We start from the raw sequence: 22,418 nt of genomic DNA, 5'->3' as shown, positions 1-22,418 counted from the left end.
AACATTCGGCTCGGGCCGCAGCACGCGGTCATAAAGCGCACCGCGTGTCTAGGCAGGTCTGATCCCCCACTCACCTGTTCTTTTCTTTTCTTCTTTTTTCTGGACATCCGGTAGTGCCTTCTTTTATGTTTTTCCCCCTTTCCCATAGTACCCTTCTCTTCCCAGCATTCCTTGTTCCCTACTCTCTATGGTTCCTAGTCCATTCTGTTCTATGTGCTTTTCCCTATCTAAGATGGTGTCCTTTTACTTCCTGTTGGTCGTTTCCTGTTTGTTGATATTTAAGGGCTGTGTTTCTTTCGCTCCTTGCGCTGCAACACTTTCTGTTTGGATGGTGTCTTCGCTCCTACTTCCTTGTATTCCTGTGCTGGTTCTCGTTGGTTCCAGTGTATTTTCCTGTATATTGTTCCTGCTGTTACCTATTCTTTTTGTTCCTGCTGCGGGATTCTATCTTTTTGGAGGTTTTTTTCCCCCTTTCAGGGGTTTTTTCCCCTCTGGCACTACTTCTGAGGGACACGGCCTGCTCTTGGCATACCCATTGCATGCAGCACCGTGGCTACCAGAAAGAGTCGCCCCTACTTCAGCCAAGGCCGATCATTCCAAAACAGGATCCACGCCACTCGCTCTGCGGCCCCCAGGGTAAAGCAGCACGTAAGTCGTGACACGTGCACTTAATCCCTCCGCGGCACGGGGTATGGAAGAGGGAAAAGGTGAAAAGTAAACCTCATCCCCTCATGAGAAGAAGTCCACAACATCAAACATCTGGAACAAAATGTGGCGAAAAGAAAAATGCTAATTATGGCAAGAGATTAATTAGGTTTTAAAATATTTAAAATGAACAGCATATAAATGTAATCTGGACATTTAAAAAAACACACCAAGAAAGTGGGCACCGTGCCCGTGTACATACAAGCTAAGCGTGTATTATGGCCATGAATGAAAGATGTCACTCACAGCAATTGAAATCATCCTGCGTTTGTGCTGTTAGACAAGTAATCAAGACAATGGGCGCTGTGCTAAAACAGGAAGTGTGGCACCCATGTAGATACAAGTTAAGTGTGTAGCAGGAACTGAAAAAAAAGAAGAAATATTCCCCCAAGTCAACAGATAACCATGCAAAGTGTAACAATACAATACTTGGCCGCTGCTCTCCAGGAGGGCTAAGCATCGAAAAAGGCATGACATATGCATGCCTTTCACCAATCAAATCCAGGGAATTTAAAAAGGCAAGCCCACAAACCAATGAAAGTGATGGGCATGGTTAAAACCCAAAGAATAGATGACAACAGGTCGGAAGCACTTCTGCGCTCAATCTAAAAATACCCAGCCCCCATTGACGGCGGGCCATAGATTTGAGTAAAACAATATTGCCCCTGGGCCCACCGCATGCCCTATGGATGGCGGGCCCACAACTTGTTTAAAATTAATGGCCCCTGGGTGGCAGGTCCAGAGGGCATTTATTTTCATCAATTTTAGGACCCACTGGGCCAGCAGCAGGCCTGAAACTTGATAAAAATTAAATGCCCCCTTGGGCCCGCCACAGAAGGGGCACTTGGGGGGCATTCATTTTTTGTAAAGGTTTGGGCCTGCCGCTCATCGGGCAAACAGCAGGCCCAGGAGGGAATAATTTCTATTTAAATCTAGGGCCCACTGCCCATGAAACATGCGGTGGGCCCAGTAGGACATTTGTTTTATGCAGTTTTGGGCCTATCTCCCACTGGCCACATGGCAGGCCCAGGAGGGCATTATCTTAAGTCTAGGGCCTGCTGTCCATGCGACACACAGTTAGCCCAGGAGGGCAGTTTTTGCAAAATAAAGAGCTGCTGAAAAAAATGCCGCAAAATTTCCAAATTTGTGCCTCAAAATGTGCTAACCCAAGCAGCAATATCCTAGGGGAGGGGGCTGTCTATTTTGTGCTTCATGAATCTTGGCACTCCCAGATTCAGAGTGAAGAAAATGAGAGGAATTATAAGAGTTAAGCTTTTCTAACAGAAAAAAGGTACCACTCTGCTAAAGTTCTACAAGGCAAAGCAGAGACATATATAGGAACCTGTGACTTAAAATACAGACACAGGACTTGATGCAGTCTATGTGACGGAGGGCCAGTTGTGAGAAGCCTCAGAAACTGATTCAACAATTGTTATTCTGAATGGCTATACAAAATTGAGACTAACAAGGTAAGGTATGACGGAAGATTATCCTTTCAATTCAAATAATTTTCTTGTGATTATGCTATTACCAATTCCAAGCAATCCTCTATTAATACTGCTGGTCTGACATCATGCTGTTCGCGCTCTCAAAGCTCTGCTTTTTAGAACTTTATGGAGCACTGGTTGCTCAAATGCAGAGCGTAACTGCCTGTTTAAACAACCAAGCAACAGTTTTGGACTACCTGTCAATGGAGGCTGCATTGATTTGTTTAGCATTGATAATGCAGCTTCTATATTTAGTTTCACTGAGGAATGAAGTTTAGAAGGACACACAAACATTTGAGGGATATCCACAGGTGATCGATAATCAGGGATATTGTGTTCTGTATCAACGTAGTAATCTCAACAAGGTTACGTGAAACAAAATTTGCATCTAATGTGTTGCTCAAGCTATGAATGGCAGAGGGGAAAAGATGCTGGATACCTCCAAGTCTTAAATGACATAGGCCCTCATTAGGAGTTCGGCGGGCAGCGCAAGCCGGCCGCTGAACTCATCCAGCCGGAAGACCGCCAGTGCGATCTTGACACCGCCGGCCCTATTATGTGTTAACCGCACGGCTGGCAAAACATAATTCACGATGGGGCAGTGCATGGGGGGCCCTGCACTGCCCATGCAAAAAGCATGGGCAGTGCAGGCCCCCCCAGAGTCACCCATTCTGCCAGCCTTTCCCTGGCAGTGTAAACCACCATGAAAAGGCTGGCGGAAGGGGACTCATAATCCCTTGGGTGGTGCTGCATGCAGCGCCACCCTGGAGGATTACAAACACTGAGACCGCCAGCAATCACAAACTTGTTTTGGGGGCTAAGATTCACCTAAGGACTTACAGGTGTTGTTACCTTCCTACTAATCTTAGATGGCCAAAACATACAAGAGAATCTGCACATGCGTAATGACCTGCCAGTGAGAAAAACAGTAGCAAAAACATCAGCCTGAAAGGTGTTGAGCATCAACACACTGCGATACATCCTGTCACGCATTAAAAGATTACAGTACACTTACGAAACGTTTCCCTGAGGGCTACCATGATGCAAGTAAAATAAGTATGTCAGTAGCATCTTTGTGGTTAGAGGCATACTAAAAAGTAAGTAGACAGTGTGATATTTGGGGACAAGGTACAGGGGGAATAGTACGGTTCATCAATGTAACAGATGAAGAAAAGTGACTTTTGCACTTAAAACACATACAAAAGGTTCTATGTGGTGTCATTCAAATTTAAGAATGGGCTATGCACATTTAATAGACGCAATTTGTTGTTTTTAATGATGAAAGATGTTTAATATAAATGAAATTGCAATCAAATTTTTAAATCAATAATGAAATGCATTACTATTGAATCATGGTTGTGTCAAGATTTGTTTACATTAAGTACATAAAATATATGAACAAATACCCAGTGAGGGGATTAAAACACTAGTTGTACTCATTGTTATAAATGTTTATTACTAAAAAAATAAAATGTATTTTGGTGATGAATATTTAGTTCCAAAACTTCCTTTGGGGTTAAAAGGGTACCTATATCAACCAGAAACCTCCATGGATACATCAGCAACCACCGTAGGTATGTCAACAGCAAGCCATGATCTACCAAGTACAAAGTTGCAGAGGTGTAGCATTTTCAGTAGACAACACCCCTATGCCCATCCTCAGTACTGACAAACAAAATGTCAGCTCAGACTGTTCCACAGTGGTTCCTCCTTCCTCTGATCATTCAGACCTTTACTTAGCAGGGTTTCCCTCCAAATAAATGGTTGCATCCTGCTACCTTTGCAAGCAATTTGAACCACTATGTGAGGCCTGTGATGCGACAGATATTGTTCGAAATAAAGAGAGGATGACGGAGAGGTTCTTTTTTCTGCAGGGGAGTGTGAAGTGTATTTGGTTCTCGTTTTAAAGGATAGCAGTCTATTTAACCATTTCTTTATTAACCATTGTATCAGTATACTGAAGGCTAGCACAACACAGGAAAGTCTCCCAGGAAGCAGGTGGTAACGTTAAGAGTAGGCAGGTCTTCCTCTATAATGAAATATTTTATCATTCTTATCCTGAACATCGTTAGCACAAGATTGACAACAATGTTATTTGTAAGTATACAACTCTACAGTGAAGTAAACGTATAAATAAATAAAAGCATTCAGCGGAGGGGAAATCCACTGAATAAGTTAGAAAGTTCAGGATATTTACATATAGGTTTATTTGTGGGTTTAGTGATCCAAAAAAACCTAAAAAAATATTTTTTAGTCACAAGGATTTTTAAGTAGTTGCTGGCAGTTTCACTCCAATTAATAAAATCCGCATTAGCACCTGAGTACAGCAATTCTTTTGCTTTGCTTTCTAATTGTTGTTAGCTACTTAATTCCAATTAGCAACTTTGCACTAATACCCAAGCATTGCAATTCTTTTGTTGGGAAGACAGTTTAGAACTGAACCACTGAGTACTTTGTGGAATACTTTTGCATTTTTTTTTTTATAAGGGGAGACTTAGTTATAAATGATAGATTGTTAACTGTGAGCAGAACTAGAAAACACCCCGCTGTGGGTGAGTGATAACCTGCAGAAGTTGCAAAGCCTGTCAGGATTTTGAAAATGGGATGGCATTCGTAAAGTCACACTGGCTGCCATCTGGGGGTGGGATCCACCAAAACCTTTAACACTACTCCAACAAGAGTTTGGACTAGGACTCCAAATTCCGTAAATACATGCAACTCAATGCACATGAGTGCACTCATACCTAAAGGAACCGTCCTGTCCGATCAGTGCTTTAACTGGAAAGAAAGCAGTGCAGATACTCACCAAATTGAGTCTTTGGATGGAGCGGGGCTAGAGGCAGGAATAGAGGTGGGGTTTGTGTCCCACTAGCAAGCGGGTAAATGGGGCTAGTGCTGATTGATACTGGACAAGGCTGTACGATGTTACCCCCTTTCCGGTGTAATATATTGTGCCAGTACAGGGTGACCCCTGCTGTGTAATTAGGTGAGCTTGTAGCAGGCTAGAAGAGTACACTGAAACAAGTGCTTCTAATATTATTTACTAGAAATTACAATTCAGTACCATCAAGTACACCAGTGCTGCTGAAAATTGACAAACTGATACTGTAAACAATTTAAAAATATTCAATCATAGCGAACACATCACAAGAGAGTTATTAACCCCTTGGGTGCCTTGGACGTAACGGTTACATCCTAGGCAGCACCGCTTGGGTGCCGAGGACATAACCATTACGTTCTGCACCCAGCCCTCGGGGGAAGCCCTAGCACTCCCGCCGAGGGCCCCCCTCCCATGGACAGGGATGGAATCTTACCCTTCCACCCCTGCCTCCCCATCCCCATCTAATGACGTCAGCGTGCGATCCATCACTAGAGGCTGCCATCACAGTGGAAGCCACTTGCTTCCCAGCGCGACAACGGAAAAACAGGAAAGTTACTCCTGCGGCTGGGGATAGTGATGGTTAGTGACTTTTCTTTCCCTCAATGCCTCTTTCAGCATTCCTGCTGCCTGATTGCGATGCGATTGGGCTGCAGGAATGTCCACTAGACACAAGGGATTATTTGTTTGACAATTTCATGTTATGGGGAGCAGCCCCTTAGGCAAGGGTTCCTCCCTTAAAGGGGTGTAATGATTATCGCTATTTCTGCCCCCTTTGGGGACAGATCGGCCTATCATTTTTAGGCCGATCTGCCCCCAAAGGGAGCAGAAGCCACTGGAAGCCAGGGATTGTATTTGTGTGTGGTTTTTTTTTGTGTGGGGGGGCAGCTTCTTAAGCAAGGGTTGCCCCCCAAAGGGGGCAAAGCACTGTTGGATAGTTCTGCCCCTTATTATTTTTAGGCCCATCTGCCCGAGGCAGGCAGAAACCACTTTGTGGCAGGAATCTTGTGTGTGTGTGTGTTTTGTGTGGGGGGGTTAGCCCCTTGGGCAAGGGTCACTCCCCAGGGGGGAGCAATATTATTTACACAATTTCTGTCCCCATTAGGGGCTGATCGGCCTATTTCTAGGCCCATCTGCCCCCAAGTGGGGCAGAGGCCACTAAGGTACCAGGGATTTTTTTTTTTTTTGTGGGGGGGCAGCCCCTTGGGCAAGGGTCGCCCCCCAAAGGGGGCACAGTACTGATGGCCATTTCATCCCCCCTTGGGGCAGATCGGCCTCGGTTTTATTAGGCCCATCTGCCTCTCAGGGGTGCAGAGACAACTAGACTCCAGGGAAAATTTCTAAATGTTTGGTGGCGGGCTGTTTGTCAACTGGCGAAGTATTTGCATTTGTGATTATAACAGTTTATTTCTCCTTTTTGTTCTAGTTCAAAGCTTTTGCTTCCTTTTGCTGTGACTCCTTGAGGTTTTGGCAGTGGTTGATCTGCAGTTTGCATAGTTGCATGTTTTAGGTACGAAAAAACAATTGACCTCAAAGCAGTATTGTTGCCATGCATGAATGACATTTTTATAAGTGGTGTAATAAATGCAGGCTTGTCCTTTGATTTGTGTACAATGATTTTTGTTTTGTCCTATGTCTAATTTTCTTTTCTTTTTAGTGGGATATCATTGTTGATTTCTGTGTCTGTGCAGAGTAGTTGCAGATGAGTCTAGCTTTTCAAGGCAAGTAAGTGGTATAGTTTTTGAGTACATAACTGTGATAAAGCCACACTTTGTTTATTACTTATTTTAGACAATGCTAGTTGTTGTTGCAATCCATTTGTTGTTAGAAAGGATCATGGCTAGCTGCAGCGTGACCGCTCAGCAGGTTGTTGGTATGCTTTTTGAGTAGTCTTCTTCTCATGATTATGAGACTGACTCTGAGGCAAAGAAGGAAGAGAGATATTCTGGCAGTGAATTTTCTGTCCAAGAGGAATCTTCTGGTGAGGAAGCCACTCTCAGTGCAGATAAGGGCCTGTTTTAGAGGAGCACACTGATGTGCCAATAGTGCAGCAGCCTGGGGCTGAAAGATTTCCCCTTGGAAGACCTGAACTCTGGGTTGCCCCAAACATGGAGCAGCCAAAGTTGCCTGCCCTTACTGGTCTCCCAGGGTGTAGAGTGAATATGGAAAACTTTTTGCCTATCAATTTCTTTGAATTGTTTATGGACGATGTATTTTTGATAGTTGAGCAGACTAATTTGTATGCGGAGCAGTATTTGAGGGGCAGTTCTGCTAGACTTAGACCACAGTCTAGAGCTACCCAGTGGATTCCCACAAATCTGGAAGAGATGAAAAAGTTCTTGGGTTTGACTTTTTTGATGGGTTGACAAGGAAGCTTCTTATTGGTCTACTAGTCCCTTGATGACAACGGCTATATTTCGTGCAACCATGACTCATAATCGGTATTTGCTTCTTCTTCGAATGCTGCATTTTGTTGACAATGTTTTAGCCTTGCCACAAGATCACCCTGATCATGACCGTCTTTTTAAGATTAGACCTGTCCTTGATCACTTTGTACATCGGTTTTCAGAGGTCTATGTTCCAGGCAAGGAAACAAGTGTGGACGAGTCTTTGGTCCTGTTCAAGGGTCATTTGGTTTTTAGGCAGTCAAAGGCAGTAGTGGGCACGGTATGGAATTAAACTGTATATGTTGTCTGCAAGTAGTACAGGATATGTTTAGAATTTCCGTGTCTACACTGGTAGGGATTCCATTATTGATTCCACTGGCTGTCTGCCTACTTTTGCAGTTAGTGAGGAAATTGTGTGGGAACTTGCTAGAGGACTGTTTAACAAAGGTCACCATTTGTATGTAGATAACTTCTACACTGGAGTGCAGTGGTTCAAGGAATTGTTCAGAGGGTACACTGTTACTTGTGGCACAATCTGCTCTAACCGAAAGGCTATCCAAGGGAGCTTGTCTGTAAAAAACTTGAGAAGGGACAGTGCAGTGACTTGCGGAATGATGAGCTGCTAGCTCTGAATTTGCAGACAGGAGGGATGTCTACATGCTAACTCAACCATGATAAGAGTACTTCACCTGTGGCTGTTTGGGGTCAAGTTGCTGACGTGCACAAACCTGTGTGCATTTTGGACTACAATAAACACATGGGTAGTGTTGATAGATTAGGATGAGAGGTTGGAACCTTACATTGCTGTTTGTAAGTCTTATGGTTGGTATAAAAAGATGGCGATCCATTTTTAATTCATCAACCAAAGCTTTATTCGGTCAACAGGCCATCAAAGCAACACAATAATAAATAATCATGATATAGATATATAAAAACATATAAAACAATACATTCCCAGTTAAAACAATTAAATAGCAAATCTACTTTAAAACACAATTACCCAATAAAAACTCATAAATCAACCACGTCGCTCCCTATTTGCAAAACATGTTGCGTATATGCCATGCTGCTACTAAAAACTTACTAACGGCAATAATGAATGAGCTAGACCCATGACTTTTTAAAATCCTCAATGCTATGGCACATTTGTTCATCCCCATTTCCCGAAAAATCTTACAAATCCATTTGGACCTTGGGGATGAATAAGAAGGCAAAAAAACATAAAATGTTTGATTGTTTCTGGGGCACCACCACACACAAGGTATATTTCAGAGGTAACAGTTTGTCCCCAACCACTCGTCAGAGACTTCAGGAGCAAAGACCCAAAACGAAATCTAGCATATAATCCTTTGCCTAAAAGATCAGGTATCACATCTAAATAAGATTCAAACTGTAGGTACCATTTAAAATCAATAAAACAGTTGGTTAATTGGCCAAGGGATTTGCAGAAAATATAGTCATTCCTCACATGAGACCAATATACAGATTTCAGAACTTTTATATGAGAGTTCTCTAAAATATGGGGATTCTCACAGAAGTCTCTTAAGGCCAAAGTGCGGAACCAATTGGATACATGCTTTACCCAAGGGATAGAGGCCGAGTTGGGCCTCCGTAGCAACTCAAGAAGTGAGGTCTTAAAAATATCCAGTTCAGGAACAATCCAAAGCCTTACCCAGTATAATAAAGGTCTTAGGACAATTATATTGGCTATTCGGTTTAAACCCAGATCTAAAAATATTGGAATCAGTGGAGTATTACAGGGGCACGCAACCAAAGCCCTTGCAAAATTATTCTCACCCACAGTTAGTCTATCACTTTTGGTGGGTCCCCATACCTCTGCACCATAGACAGCAGCACCCTGTGCCATAGACACATAAATCTTAATTGCCAGGGATAGTTTTAGAGGTCGTGCTCATAAAAAAGCGCAAAATAGAGGCCCCTCTATGTTGTAGAAGACCCACACTTTTATTAATCTGACCCTCCCAACATAATTTGCTGGATAACCTCACACCCAGATAATCAAATGTGCTGACCTTATTCAAAGGGACTCCATCCAATATAATAATAGTACATTTCTTACGTGGTGCAGGATGGAATACCATCAATTTGGTTTTATTAAAATTCAACTCCAGACCATTATTCTGCCAAAATAGATTAAATCTATGGACAAGGGTTTGAAGCCCCATTGGGGTCTTTGAGATAAGGAGTGAATCATCAGCAAATAGAATAATGGGGATTTTCTGGGCATTTAGGGTGGGGGCATCATTCAGGCTGGAAAACATATTCTGTACCACCTCATTGATAAAAAGAGAAAACAAGAATGGGGCTAGAACACAACCCTGGCGAACTCCCCTATGAATAGGGATTTTCCCAGTCAGCTCACCTTGGTTGCCCCATCTCACTTGCGCGTATGTGTCTTCGTGCAACCGTTTTAAAATTTGAATTATACTAACAGGTGTCCCTATTTTATACAACACTTCCATTAGTTTATCCCTAGGGACCAAATCAAAAGCAGATCTCAAATAAACGAAGACAACATACAAGGGTTGCTTGGCGAGGATTACATATTTCCATTTTTAAATGGCCAGCCTAAATACCTGATCCACCGTACTAATCTTGGGTCGAAACCCTGCCTGGAGGGGTGAAAGGATCTGATAATCAGTGGCCCAACTGGTTAGTCTTCCCAGAAGTTGTTTTTTGCAAACAATTTTGGTATAATATCAATTAGACTAATCGGTCTATATTTAATTGGAAGGTTTGCATTGCCCTTTTTATAAATAGGAAAGATTTCTGCCCCCTTCCACGTGGTTGGGATTGGGCCCCCTTTTGCTATTTGGTTCGACAATAAATTTATGTACCAGGCCCAAATAACAGGTTCAGATCTATAAAGATCACTTGGGATCTTATCCGGTCCTGGAGCTTTACCTGGCTTAAGGGAATTGATTGCATCAAAGGTTTCCTCCAATAAAAAGTGGATATAGTCCTCATGATCATGGAAACCCTATCCTGAGGAATCAAAGGCAAGGTTCACATCTAATGTAGGCAAGGGCCCTGTTTTGCATCATTAGTATTAGTTGCCAGCAGAGTGCCAGTCTCTTCATAAAGATGGGAAAAGTGGTCCTCCCAGCTTTCCGGTTGGATATGGTTCTTAATTGTATTCCTGCCCCCTCTTTGGCGTCTGGACAACAATTCCCAAAATAATGTGTTATTGTTTGAATTTGAGGCATCCACTATATCCTTCCAAATAGAATCTTCACAGGTGTTTTTCGCTCCTTGGGTAGTTTCCTTATAAACATGTCTAGCCTGTTGTACCTCCCCCAGAGACCCAGACAAGATAGCTTTTTTTAACCCAAACTTTGCGCTGGAACAAGCTTCATCAAACCATCCATTGCTTACCAGGTCAGCACCACACTGTCTAGCCCGTTTTTTTGATTAAAGAAGCTTTGCATTTTTGTAATCATGGTGTCATGCAGACCAAGAAGAGGGATATCATTTGGATTCGAATCTTCATAAACTGCCAGGTTATCAATAAACAATTGGTAAATCACACATAACAAATAGGGATTAGACATCACCTTTGGCCACCCTACCTTCTTAGAGCTGTTGTTCAAATTAGGTAAAGGGGCTATTGTGCGTAAATTATTACAAGACCTCCTAAAAGCACCGCCTAAGAAGGTAAGAAGCAAGGGAAAATGATTGCTTTCACATCTCGAGTCCACCATCATATCCCTCAAAAGGGGCCATAATCTCACATCCACCAGAAAATGGTCGATTACACTGGTCGACCTACCACGTTTAAATGTGTGGGCAATATTCATGTCAGAGGGCATGCAACTATTGCAGGCTCTAAGACCATACTTTAAACATAAAGACGCCAACTGCACAGCCACTCGAGAAAGCGGACATGATCGATGACTAGTTATCTGTGGAATACCCCATATTTCATCCTCCTCGGCCGTTAACCCACTAAGCATATCAGGACGTTCAAAAGGTACAATTCAAATCACCTGCTATAATCAGGGTAGACGAGGGTTGTAAGGTGTCTAGATAATCAGATAGTGATACTAAAATCTGAGACTCAGAACCTCGAGGAACTGATCTGGCATAAACATTAATAATAATATTAAAATTTTGTTGGAACGAGAATTGTATCCCCATTAAATCAACACAATCAATATCCAAAAATCTTATAGTCACATTGCAGTTTCTTATTTAAAAGGATTAAAAGCCCTCCTTTTGCACAGCCTACCACCTTCTCCGATGATTGAGCAGGAATATTAAATGAAAGGAAGCCATCAATATTAATAGGGTCCTCTGCCCAGGTCTCCTGAAATAGGAAGATATCTTGAGTATTTATATATGCAATCCAATTTGGATCGTCCAATTTCCTCACGAGGCCAGCTACATTCCAACATATTAATGGTAAGCCAGAATTATCTGTCTCAAATCCATAAGTCTGGGGGCTAACTTCCATCTTTGTGATCTCCTCCTTGGTAGTTCCAATAGGTCCATCCATGTGAATAGCCGCGGGAATGGCCCCATTAGGTACTTCCTGTGCAGTGGTTAGTCAGACATGATCAGACTGCAGGTTCCCCACTGCCACTGTGAGATCCCTTCCTTGTTGATGGCCCATACATCCATAGGTGGTAGATTGGAAGGCATCATCGGGTTTTAGTGCAAGGGAAATCACTCCCCTATTCAGCCCCCTGGGTTGGATGGTACACAAATCAAAAGCTATAAGTTGATCCACCAATACTTTGTCAAAAAACTGGATAGAAATTATATCGCAATTGGACCCGGGGGGACTAAATCTCTTTGTTTCGGAAATATCCAAGCGAATGACAGAGGCAATTCCGTCGAAAACGTAACCAATGAATGATCTTGTTGATCCGAGACTCCTGATCCTCAAGTAAACTGGATGACAACTTAGGAACATTGGTCATAAAAGGTAATATTATCACCACACTTTATACCCAATTTTTTAATCAAAGGTTGTGGGCCACCTAAAACATTACCAAGGGGAGAGTTAATGGTGGTAGGAGGTTGTAGTAGCCCATTTACAGAAGTATAAGTAGTGGAAGTATCAGCCCCCTTAACTACATGATCAGCAATAGCTTTACACCCCCTTGAACTTTGGCATTAGACTGGATAGATTTACTGACAGAACTCACCATAAGATTCCTATTGGATGTGGTATTGGGTCCCCATCTCTCACTTGTGGAAAAATTTGCAGGGTTTGTATGATAATCCTCCGAACGAAACAGAGGCAAACCCACACTCTAAGAAAAATGTGCAGGTCCCCCAAGAATGGTATTAGTAGGGGTAGTTGACTTAATCACAGCAGACTTAACGCCCCCCTTTCCCACCACCTCATCCTGTAGACCACTGCAGCCACACTGGTGTGCCATTTTGCCCTTCACCAGTTTGGCTAATTGCAGTACCAGGCACTTAACTTCATCGACCCTCTGTAAAATAAGTTTACTTCGCAAACCGGAGGAAGCTCTAAACCATTAGATAAGAGGTGACAATCCAGTAGGAAATCATTAGACTGAATAGCATCCTCAGTAGCAGAATTGGTCGAAGGGTGTACCTGATCCATGATAATATCACAACCCTCAGCCAGGGGACCATACCGATTGGAACATATTATATTTGGAATCACCTTTATTTCGGGGCTAAGGGGGGAGGGGTACAGTTGTTACAACTTCTACATCTTCCACAAGTATTACCCCCTGTCTGGGGGGGAGGAGGGGGGAGCTGGGAGCACTATACAAGGTTCCTTGGGGGGGTAATAGAATTATAGGGCTGGGGTCTAACAAACCTTCCTCACCATCACCCTTAATAACTGAGTCTACTTTTCTACCCCTCCTCTTCCTAGAAAAAAACTCTGGTATCTTCCTTGCTTGGGTCGGGCCCTCTTTGTAGGCAGATTTCCATTAGTGTTTAGATCTGAATCGCCTTTCAAAATGGCCTCGACTTCCTCGAGTAATATGTCAATCTCGTCTAATGCTTTAGGGTCCCAATCCCTACCCGTGCTGGTATTCTGGGACGAGTTTTCTGTTTTTTTTTGGTCATTCAATAGCACAGGTGGATCCGCAGCCTTTCTTTTCCCCATAATGAGAGGAAAGGTAATAATAGTTAACCACAATAAGAAGAGAAAAAAAAGAAAGTGCCACAGGCTCTTACTGGATGCTTGAACCTTCTTCCAAGTAAATAGCCCTGCCCGGCCTCGATCGGGCGATGACGGGAGAAGACGGGCCCGTCTTGGCCCGGTCTTCGCCCGGGCGCGTCCTGCGAGGGAGCGCGTCAATTACAGTCTCCAGCCGGGGCCAGGGAAGCCGGGAAATGGAGTCCGCCCTCCCCGGGCAGCAAAAGATTTCCAAAGACGCGTCCGGCGAGGGAGCACATCAATTACAGTCTCCAGCTGGAGCCAGGGAAGCCGGGAAATGGAGTCCTCCCTCCCCGGGTAGCCAAAGCAAAATATTTCCAAAGACGCGTCCCGCGAGGGAGCGCATCAATTACAGTCTCCAGCTGGAGCCAGGGAAGCCGGGAAATGGAGTCCTCCCTCCCCAGGAAGCAAAAGCAAAAGATTTCCAAAGACGCGTCCCGCGAGGGAGCGTGTCAATTACAGTCTTCAGCCGGGGCCAGGGAAGCCGTGAGAATCGATCCATTTGCTTCATTTAGCAGCTTTTAATGCTTTTATTGTGTTCAAGGAGTGTTCCCTTGAGTCAAGGATGAAATGTGTTAAATTTCAGGAGTCAGTGATACAGAGCCTTGCGGTGGTGGAACATGCAAGAGTTCAGAGAGTAGCAGTGGTGGAGGATGTGGCTAGACTGAAAGATCGCCACTTTCCTAATCAGATTCCTCCCACTCCCAAAAAAGACTTTCCCGCTAAGAAATGTAGAGTCTGTGCCTGAAGAGGTATCCGGAGGGAGACACTGATGTACTGCCCTGATTGTCCTTCAAAGCCTGGGCTGCTTGTGGCCGGCTGTTTCAGGAGTTACCACACCAAAATTTCTTTTTGGAAAATACTGCAAGCGTAAACCACCAATATTTTCATATGTTCAGTTATACAGTTGGCATTACTGTCATGATTTAGTTAGAGCTTTTCTGTTTGTAATTTCTTACTTATTTATAATTAGTGAGCGGTTTCTTTGTTAAAAAAAAAAGTGATGGTGGTGTGCGTGGAGTGGCGTTGTAAACAGTGACTTGCTGTTGGCCATTGAAACACACTGCTAGCCAAACGCCAGTCCACAGACTCCCATCAGCTGGTGTGATTGCTGTGTCAGGCATGTGGGCGCATGAAAGTGATGGGCCCTTGAATGGCATTCTGTTGATGTGAGTGTTGTAACGTGTTGTGCCCGGGGCTGGAAATTTGTACTGGCACAGTGATCCAATAAAGAAAAGTATGGAAAATGTGATTTTTTCTAACTATATTTGAGGTTTGCAGAGGAGTCTGTGAGGAAAAGATTTCCCTAGGTGCCGGCTGAGTTAGGGGCCAAATCCACAGCTAGGCACGTTGCAAAAAACAGGTCAGTTTTCTTTGGGAACATGTGATGTGTCCACGTTGTGTTTTGGGGCATTTCCTGTTGCGGGCACTGGGCCTACCCACACATGTGAGGTACCATTTTTAATCAGGAGACTTGGGGGAATGCTGAGTGGAAGGACATTTGTGGCTCCCCTCAGATTCCAGAACTTTCTGTCACCGAAATGTGAAGAAAAAGTGTTTTTATTCGCCAAGTTTTGAGGTTTGCAAAGAACTCTGGGTAATAGAACCTGGTGAGAGCCCCACAAGTCACCCCATTCTGGATTCCGCTAGGTGTCTAGTTTTCAAAAATGCAAAGGTCAGATTTCAATGTAAAAATGTGATGTGTCCATGTTGTGTTTCCTGTTGCAGGCATTAGGCATACCCACACAAGTGAGGTACCATTTCTATTGGGAGACTTGGGGGAAGAAGAACAATTATTATTGCCCCTTGTCTTTCTCTATTTTTTCCTTCCAAATCTAAGACAGTGTGTAAAAAAAAAAATCTGTTTGAGAAATGTCCTGGAATTCACATGCTAGTAGGGGGACCCCGGAATTCAGAGATGTGAAAATAATCACTGCTTCGCAACCCCTTATCTTGTGCCCATTTTGGAAATACAAAGGTTTCCTTGACACCTATTTTTGACTCTTTATATTTTACCAAATAAATTGCTGTATACCGTATACAATGAAAACCCATTGCAAGGGGCAGCTCATTTATTGGCTCTAGGTACCTAGGGTTCTTAGTGAACCCACAAGCCCTATACATCCCCACAACCAGAAGAGTCCAGCAGACATAACGGTACATTGCTTTTGAAAATCTAACATTGCAGGTAAAAGTTACAGAGTAAAAAAGTGGGGTGAAATGGCTGTTTCTGTTCACCTTAATTACAATATTTTTTTTTTATAGCAGCTGTTATTTTCTGTAGGAAAACCTTGTAGGATTTACACAAATGACCCCTTGCTGAATTCAGAACTCTGTCTACTTTTCAGAAATGTTTAGCTGTCCGGGATCCAGCATTGGTTTCACACCCATTTCTGTCACTAACTGGAAGGAGGATAAAAGCACACAAAAAATAGTAAAAATGCAGTATGTCCCAGTAAAATGCCAAAATCGTGTTGAAAAATGTGGTTTTCTGATTCAAGTCTGCATGTTCCTGAAAGCCGGTAATTGTAGCACAGCAAACCTTTTGTTGATGCAATTTTCAGGGGGGAAAAAAAAAAAACATGCTTTCTTCTGCGGCCCTTTTTTCCCTGTTTTTGCAACAACAACAAAAAATGTTAGCTGTATTTTGGCTGATTTCTTGGTCTCTTCTAAGGAAACCCACAAACTCTGGGTACCTCTAGAATCCCTAGGATGTTGGAAAAAAAAAAAAAAGGATGCAAATTTGGCGTGGGTAGCTTTTGTGAATAAAAAGTTATGAGGGCCCAAGCGCGAACTTCCCCAAAGAGCAAAACAAAGGCCTGGCACCTGAGGAGGAAAAGGCCTGGCAGTGAAAGGATTGAAGTTTTCCTTTATTGCCAAATATGTGAAGTAAGGATGATCCGGAAGCAGTATAAAAGGTTAAACAAAGTTTATTCACGGCTGGAGAAGATGGGGCCAACTACCAGGATCACATCCATCTACAGCAGTGGTCAGTCAAAAGTAACTGACCACCAGTTGCAATAGACCTGAACCTGGAATGCCGGCCTGACATTAAAACTAAACAAACCAAATATCTTTGTGCTCCTCGTTCTATGTCATGAGACTCATACACAAGATATCACAGGCACACGGGTTTTTAAGTGTTCAGTGGCTGCCTGAAAATTAACCCGATAGTCCTTAGCACAGGAATTAGGGCATTGGTGTAAATTTCCCCCAAACACAAGTTGCCCTGAGTAATTTAAAAAACAATCTTTTTAACGAGGCTCTGGGTTGGAGTCAGGCAACAAAGATGTCAGTCAGTGGCAAAACAGCACTACCCAAATAAAACTAGCCTTAGACAAGGACGAAGCGAGTAGTTCCGTTTGCACCTCTGCATAAATTCTATGTTTTTTTCTTTTTGTGATTAGTAATGATTCAGTACCCATTTTTAAGAAAATGACCAGCAACATGCTTCTTTCTTAGGCTCATACCTTGACTTTTAGTATCTCCATACCCAAGTATCATTAGAGTTAATGTGAAGGGATGGACACTGTAGCAATTCCTTTGTCCTTACAAGTCAAATTGAGGACTACCACAAGTGTCAAAACGTACTCTAATCTCACAATGCACATTTATGAACCTTTTGGGCAGCTAGTTTATCTGCCTCAACTGGGTTCCAATTTGATTCACCCCTTGTTTTCCCTCTTTGCTTTATATAGCAGTTGTCATGCTTTTGTATACTATGCTATTAGCATCAATTTTGCGTTTGCAATACTCTTATCTTTTGATTGTGCATCTATCGGATACCATAAGAAACAGTGTTTTCGTTTTCTCTGCATAACTTTCCTTTGTGTTCATTCATACCAATTTTTTTTTTCGCCATACGATTATGTTCTTTGATCTGTACGATACACCGCTTCCGTAATGTGTTGTACCTAGGGGTGTTGCACCTTTTATATTAAATAGTTATTGAAACCTACTTGTTAACAAATTAAGACCAATACGTACTAACACATTTTCCCACAGAGACAGAATCAGTAAAACCCTTCGATACATAAGGCCTTTAGTCTTTGGGAACAATTGTTTCTTATGTATATTTTGTTATTGGTTGGCATACAGTAAACATTGCTTCCAGTAAAAGCACACTTTTATTAGAGAGTGCACATCAATACACATCTTTAGATGCCTATGGTATGCGAGCAGCGACATCAGGCGTGTGTCCCAAAAATGCAGCTCAGAGGAGCAATCTATCTCATCAAGCTGCTGCAGGATATTTCATAGTGATAGCTGTAACGAAGCAGGTGAATCTGCAACAATGGAGAATCGCAACAAGCCTAACATAGAAGTTTACCAAATTAACAGAATGCTGGCACAGACAACGGGCTTAAAAGGAAAGAGTGAGCCAACGCTAGTCTTATGACAAACTGACGCACTAATGAGGACTCTGTATGTGAGCACGGGGAAGGAGGACTAGGAAATATCTATCTGCTACTCCAGACAGCCGCAGCCCAATCTGCACAATGTGATAATGTCGAAAAAGGGAAGTTATTAATTAAGCTACTGTCCATGCCTACCCTGTGCCAGCAACTAGCTCACACCACCCTATATGAGCACCTTTGCACTCCAGAAAAAGAGCCTGAGACGACAACAACAACAGACTGGTTCTAGTACATCCTTGCAGGGACCTTCTAGGTGCCACTATGGCAGTTAGGACCCTTGCCTACGTACCTTGAAGCTGGATCTAATGAAGAGCAGATGGTGCCCTATTTGTAAGGGTTTGGGTAGACCCAAACCACCACCTACTCGCAACACCCACAAGCGTGCCTGTGCTTTCTTCTCCCCTACTCAAGACCAAAACAGAGTGCACCAGCCCTGAGACCTTGGAACCAACCTGCAAACAAGAGCCCAAAGCTAATCTCGTGCCTACTCTGACAGTAGCTTAGAAGAAAATTTAGAGGAGTAACAATGGGTAGAATAAAGAAGATAAAAAGAATAAAGCAATCTGCTACTACTCAACCCTGCTGCTTCCCCCAACTATTACGGGTATATCGAGACAAATATGGGCTGCAGAGAACCCTACCAACTCCTCCAAAGGCAGTGGGAAACAGAAACGAAACGATCCATCTTAACACATCAAGACATGATTAAAGTTTGCCAGTTCATGATCCACAGAGAGCCCTTATGAGAATGTGCATACAAACCGAAGGGAATAACTTTACTGACTTGCAAGTACTGTAACAATTTCACTCCAAATTACTTGCAGAGGTAGAACTGGTACATAATGTGGGAATAGGACACAGAAAAAGCGTGAGGAATAAAAAGAGAATCCTGAAGACAAAGCAAACAAGAACAGCGTCCACCATAGATGCCTGAGTGGACATCAAGAAGGGACTGAGTTGCCATTTGGGTTACCATCTGTTATGCAAGGACTCACCTGCCTAGGCAGTAGTCACCTCATCTTGCGTTACCTATGTGCAAAGTCTGTGTCCAATATCCTTGATGTTGTGAATGCGTGGAGATCCATTAAGAGTACCTAGACCAATTTCTTTTAATGTCAGTGACATGTAAATTGTTCACTTTTGTGTAAAGTTATCACTGAAGACTTAAATCTGCATTGACCATTCATGTAGATCTTGTGGTTTGAGTGATTAATTCTTCTATTGTTGTCTGGAATGTTGTTTCGGTCAGGCTACTAGTGGCTTGTTGTTGTGTGTGTGGACTGCAGTTTTTGACTTGATTTGTGTTTGATCATTTGCTTATTTGGTGTAAAAAATAAAATAAAAAAAAAAGGAAGGTAAATTGAATCTGTGGTCGGAGTGATCTTTCCTCTATGTCAGTGTTTCTTCTGTAAATCCTTGATTGTGCAATACAGTTTTTGCAACAGGTAATTCTGCGGGTGACATTTACTTAAATATGGTCAAGGCGATGTGCTAACCAACACCATAGCTCATGATGGATAATAGCTTACCCACTAACATTCCAATCGAATACGTGCTTGACAAGCTACTGTTGTCGATGCACCATGAAGCAACGCAAATAGTATGCTAGGAAATGCTTTGAAAGTGCAGGTACGGCCTGGTACTGAGTACCTACACTTCTCAGCATGCTACAAAACATCTATTGAGAGATTGTCGTCAATTTTCAAAAGCAAACAAGTACTCTCGATAGTGCGCATGGCACTTCTCTATTTTCATTAAACAAAATGTTACAATACAAATGACGATGAGGGGAGCACTCAGAAGTACACCAACCCCCCAGGCAACCACCACAGGTAAAAGTAACTAAGAAAATCAAAAGAGCCTCACTAAAAACATAAGCCTGTCCCTTAAACCTCCATACAGTGGCGACTCTGACATCAGTGCACTGTTCTCTAATATCGGTCTCATAGGAGCTACTTTTTCACAACCGTGGGGACTTCTGGGGCAATGGAATACAAGCCATGGGCCAGATTCACAAAGGTAAACTTAGACCAAAAGTCTAAGTTTAGATTTAAAGTCTAACTTTACTTGTAGTAAAGTTAGACTTTTGGTCTAAGTTTCCCTTTCTAATCGGGCCCAATAACTGTTGTGTTCTCCTCGCCCAGTTCTCCAGTCCCTCCCCAACAGTTCGTTTTCGTGCTCTCCCTTTTTACGATTTCTTTCTCTCTCTCGTCTGACTACAGTGCCGGGAAAAATGTACCAGCATCTCAGGGTCGGTTTGGCTGATGGGCATCTGCACTTCATACAGGCTTAATGCTTATGACCTGTGCAACAATGGTCCGTTTAACATCGGCAATACTCTCACAACTGTGCAAAGGCTGAGTCAGTGATGCAGTTTAACATGGCTCATTTTTTTGTTTAGTAATTTAAAACCATCAAGTTAATGCACAATAAATTCCGAACACAACAATGAATATTAAATAGTTAAAGAAGCATTCATCTTCATCAAGGTTACAGCCACATTAATGTACGTCTCAAAACTAAGTTATAAGTAATCATGTAGTTTAAAATTAGAGCTGCCCCCATAACACAAATTATAAAGAAAATGAGTCACGGGGATCTCTTTGATTGCATGTTACATCCAATCCCTTTGAGCACCAATTGGCGGGCCAGTCACGGACTAACTGAATGCAGTTTTTTTTTGTAACCGCAAAAAGATAAAAATAAAAGACAACAGCACTTGTGCCAAATCACTGTCCTGATCACTTACCAAGTGTCCAACTGAAATGAAAGGTGGGAGCCCTTGGCATTTGCCCACTATGCCCATGCTTTAAAACATCTCTCCACTTCAACGCGAATATAAATTCGGAGAGTATAAAAGGGGGGCTATATATGCAGTACTTCAATACGAATTATATATGAGCCAGGCGAGTAATTTGAAAACCAGCTCATCTAAACCTCCTCCTTCTACTAGCGTGGAGAACTTCAAACAAGCACAATATTGTAATAAAGACTAACAGCGAGAAGAAAAGTCGAAGAATGTGCAGAACATCCCTAAATAGTTTGCGCCAGGTAAGTTTGAAGGGCTAAAAACATATGCTGTTCTCGAACGTTATTAGCGCGGTGCAACTCACGTACAGTTAAGGGTTTCGAAACAACAGACATAAAACAGCGTCTTAATCGACTGAAGAACGTGTAAAGCAACATGTTTCACACGTGCTAAATTTCCAAAAAGAGACTGGAAAAAACGAGGGTCTTTACCTCCCACCTCCCCACGGAGGGTCCTGAGAAACAGAATCGGACTGCTGCCTTGCTCTCTCTCTCTATCCAGCTATAGAGAACGAAGGCGATTCTAGCATAGTGATTGACACACAAAAGGGCGGTCCAACAGAGTGGGTAAGATTACTGCCCCACCTAAATCTTGCCATTGGTTAGAATAAAATGAACAAACACCCGTAGTGAAAGACTCCTAACAACCCGGAAGAAAACGCGTCACTGCGGAAGAGACTGCTTTATTGTCCCTGGGGTTGGGGAAAAAAAACTGCTCCTTGAGCTCCGGAAGAAGTAGTACAGCGATAACGAACCGCTACTCCAGGCAAAACTCGCTGAATATTAACCCCTTCGCTGCCAGGCCTTTTCCCCCTCAGGTGCCAGGCCATTTTTTGGCTATTTGGAGCAGCTCGCGCTTTGGCACTCATAACTTTTTGTCCACATAAGATACCCACGCCAAATTAGCGTCCCTTTTTTCCAACATCCTAGGGATTCTAGAGGTACCCAGACTTTGTGGGTTCCCCTGAGTGAGACCTAGAAATTAGCCAAAATACAGTGAAAATTTCATTTTTTTTTTTTTTAAAAATTGGAAAAAGGGCTGCAGAAGAAGGCTTGTGTTTTTTTCCCTGAAATTGGCATCAACAAAGGGTTTGCAGTGCTAAAATCACCAGCTTCTCAGCTTTCAGGAACAGGCAGACTTGAATAAGAAAACCCAATTTTTCAACACAATTTTGGCATTTTACTGGGACATACCCCATTTTTACTATTTTTTGTGTTTTCAGCCTCCTTCCAGTTAGTGACAGAAATGAGCGAGAAACCAATGCTGGATCCCAGAAATCTAAACATTTCTGATAAGTAGACAAAATTCAGAATTCAGCAAGGGGTCATTTGTGTAGATCCTACAAGTGTTTCCTACAGAAAATAACAGCTGAAATAAAAGAATAATGAAATTAAGGTGAAAAAACTGCTATCTTTCACCACGTTTTACTCTGTAACTTGTTCCTTCGATGTCAGATTTTTTAAAGCAATATACCGTTACATCTGTTGGACTCTTCTGGTTGCGGGGATATATAGGGCTTGTAGGTTCATCAAGAACCCTAGGTACCCAGAGCCAATAAATGAGCT

General features: G+C 42.7%; 1 protein-coding gene across 4 annotated transcripts in view; it reads right to left on the bottom strand.

Annotated features, from left to right (window-relative positions):
• The window catches only part of SNX10 (sorting nexin 10), a 217,341-nt gene extending 195,819 nt beyond the window's left edge, over positions 1–21,522 (bottom strand). For 3 of the 4 annotated variants that reach the window (XM_069211419.1, XM_069211417.1, XM_069211418.1), the window contains exon 1: positions 21,285–21,460. The gene's annotated coding sequence lies outside the window, so the exon portion shown is untranslated. Of the gene's footprint in view, positions 1–21,284 lie in introns of all 4 variants that reach the window. The other variant, XM_069211415.1, reaches the window with a different exon arrangement.
• Between the last annotated feature and the right edge of the window lie 896 nt (positions 21,523–22,418).

Source organism: Pleurodeles waltl, chromosome 10, assembly GCF_031143425.1.
Source record: "Pleurodeles waltl isolate 20211129_DDA chromosome 10, aPleWal1.hap1.20221129, whole genome shotgun sequence".
NCBI lineage: Eukaryota > Metazoa > Chordata > Amphibia > Caudata > Salamandridae > Pleurodeles > Pleurodeles waltl.
This window is presented reverse-complemented; position numbering and strand designations above follow the sequence as displayed.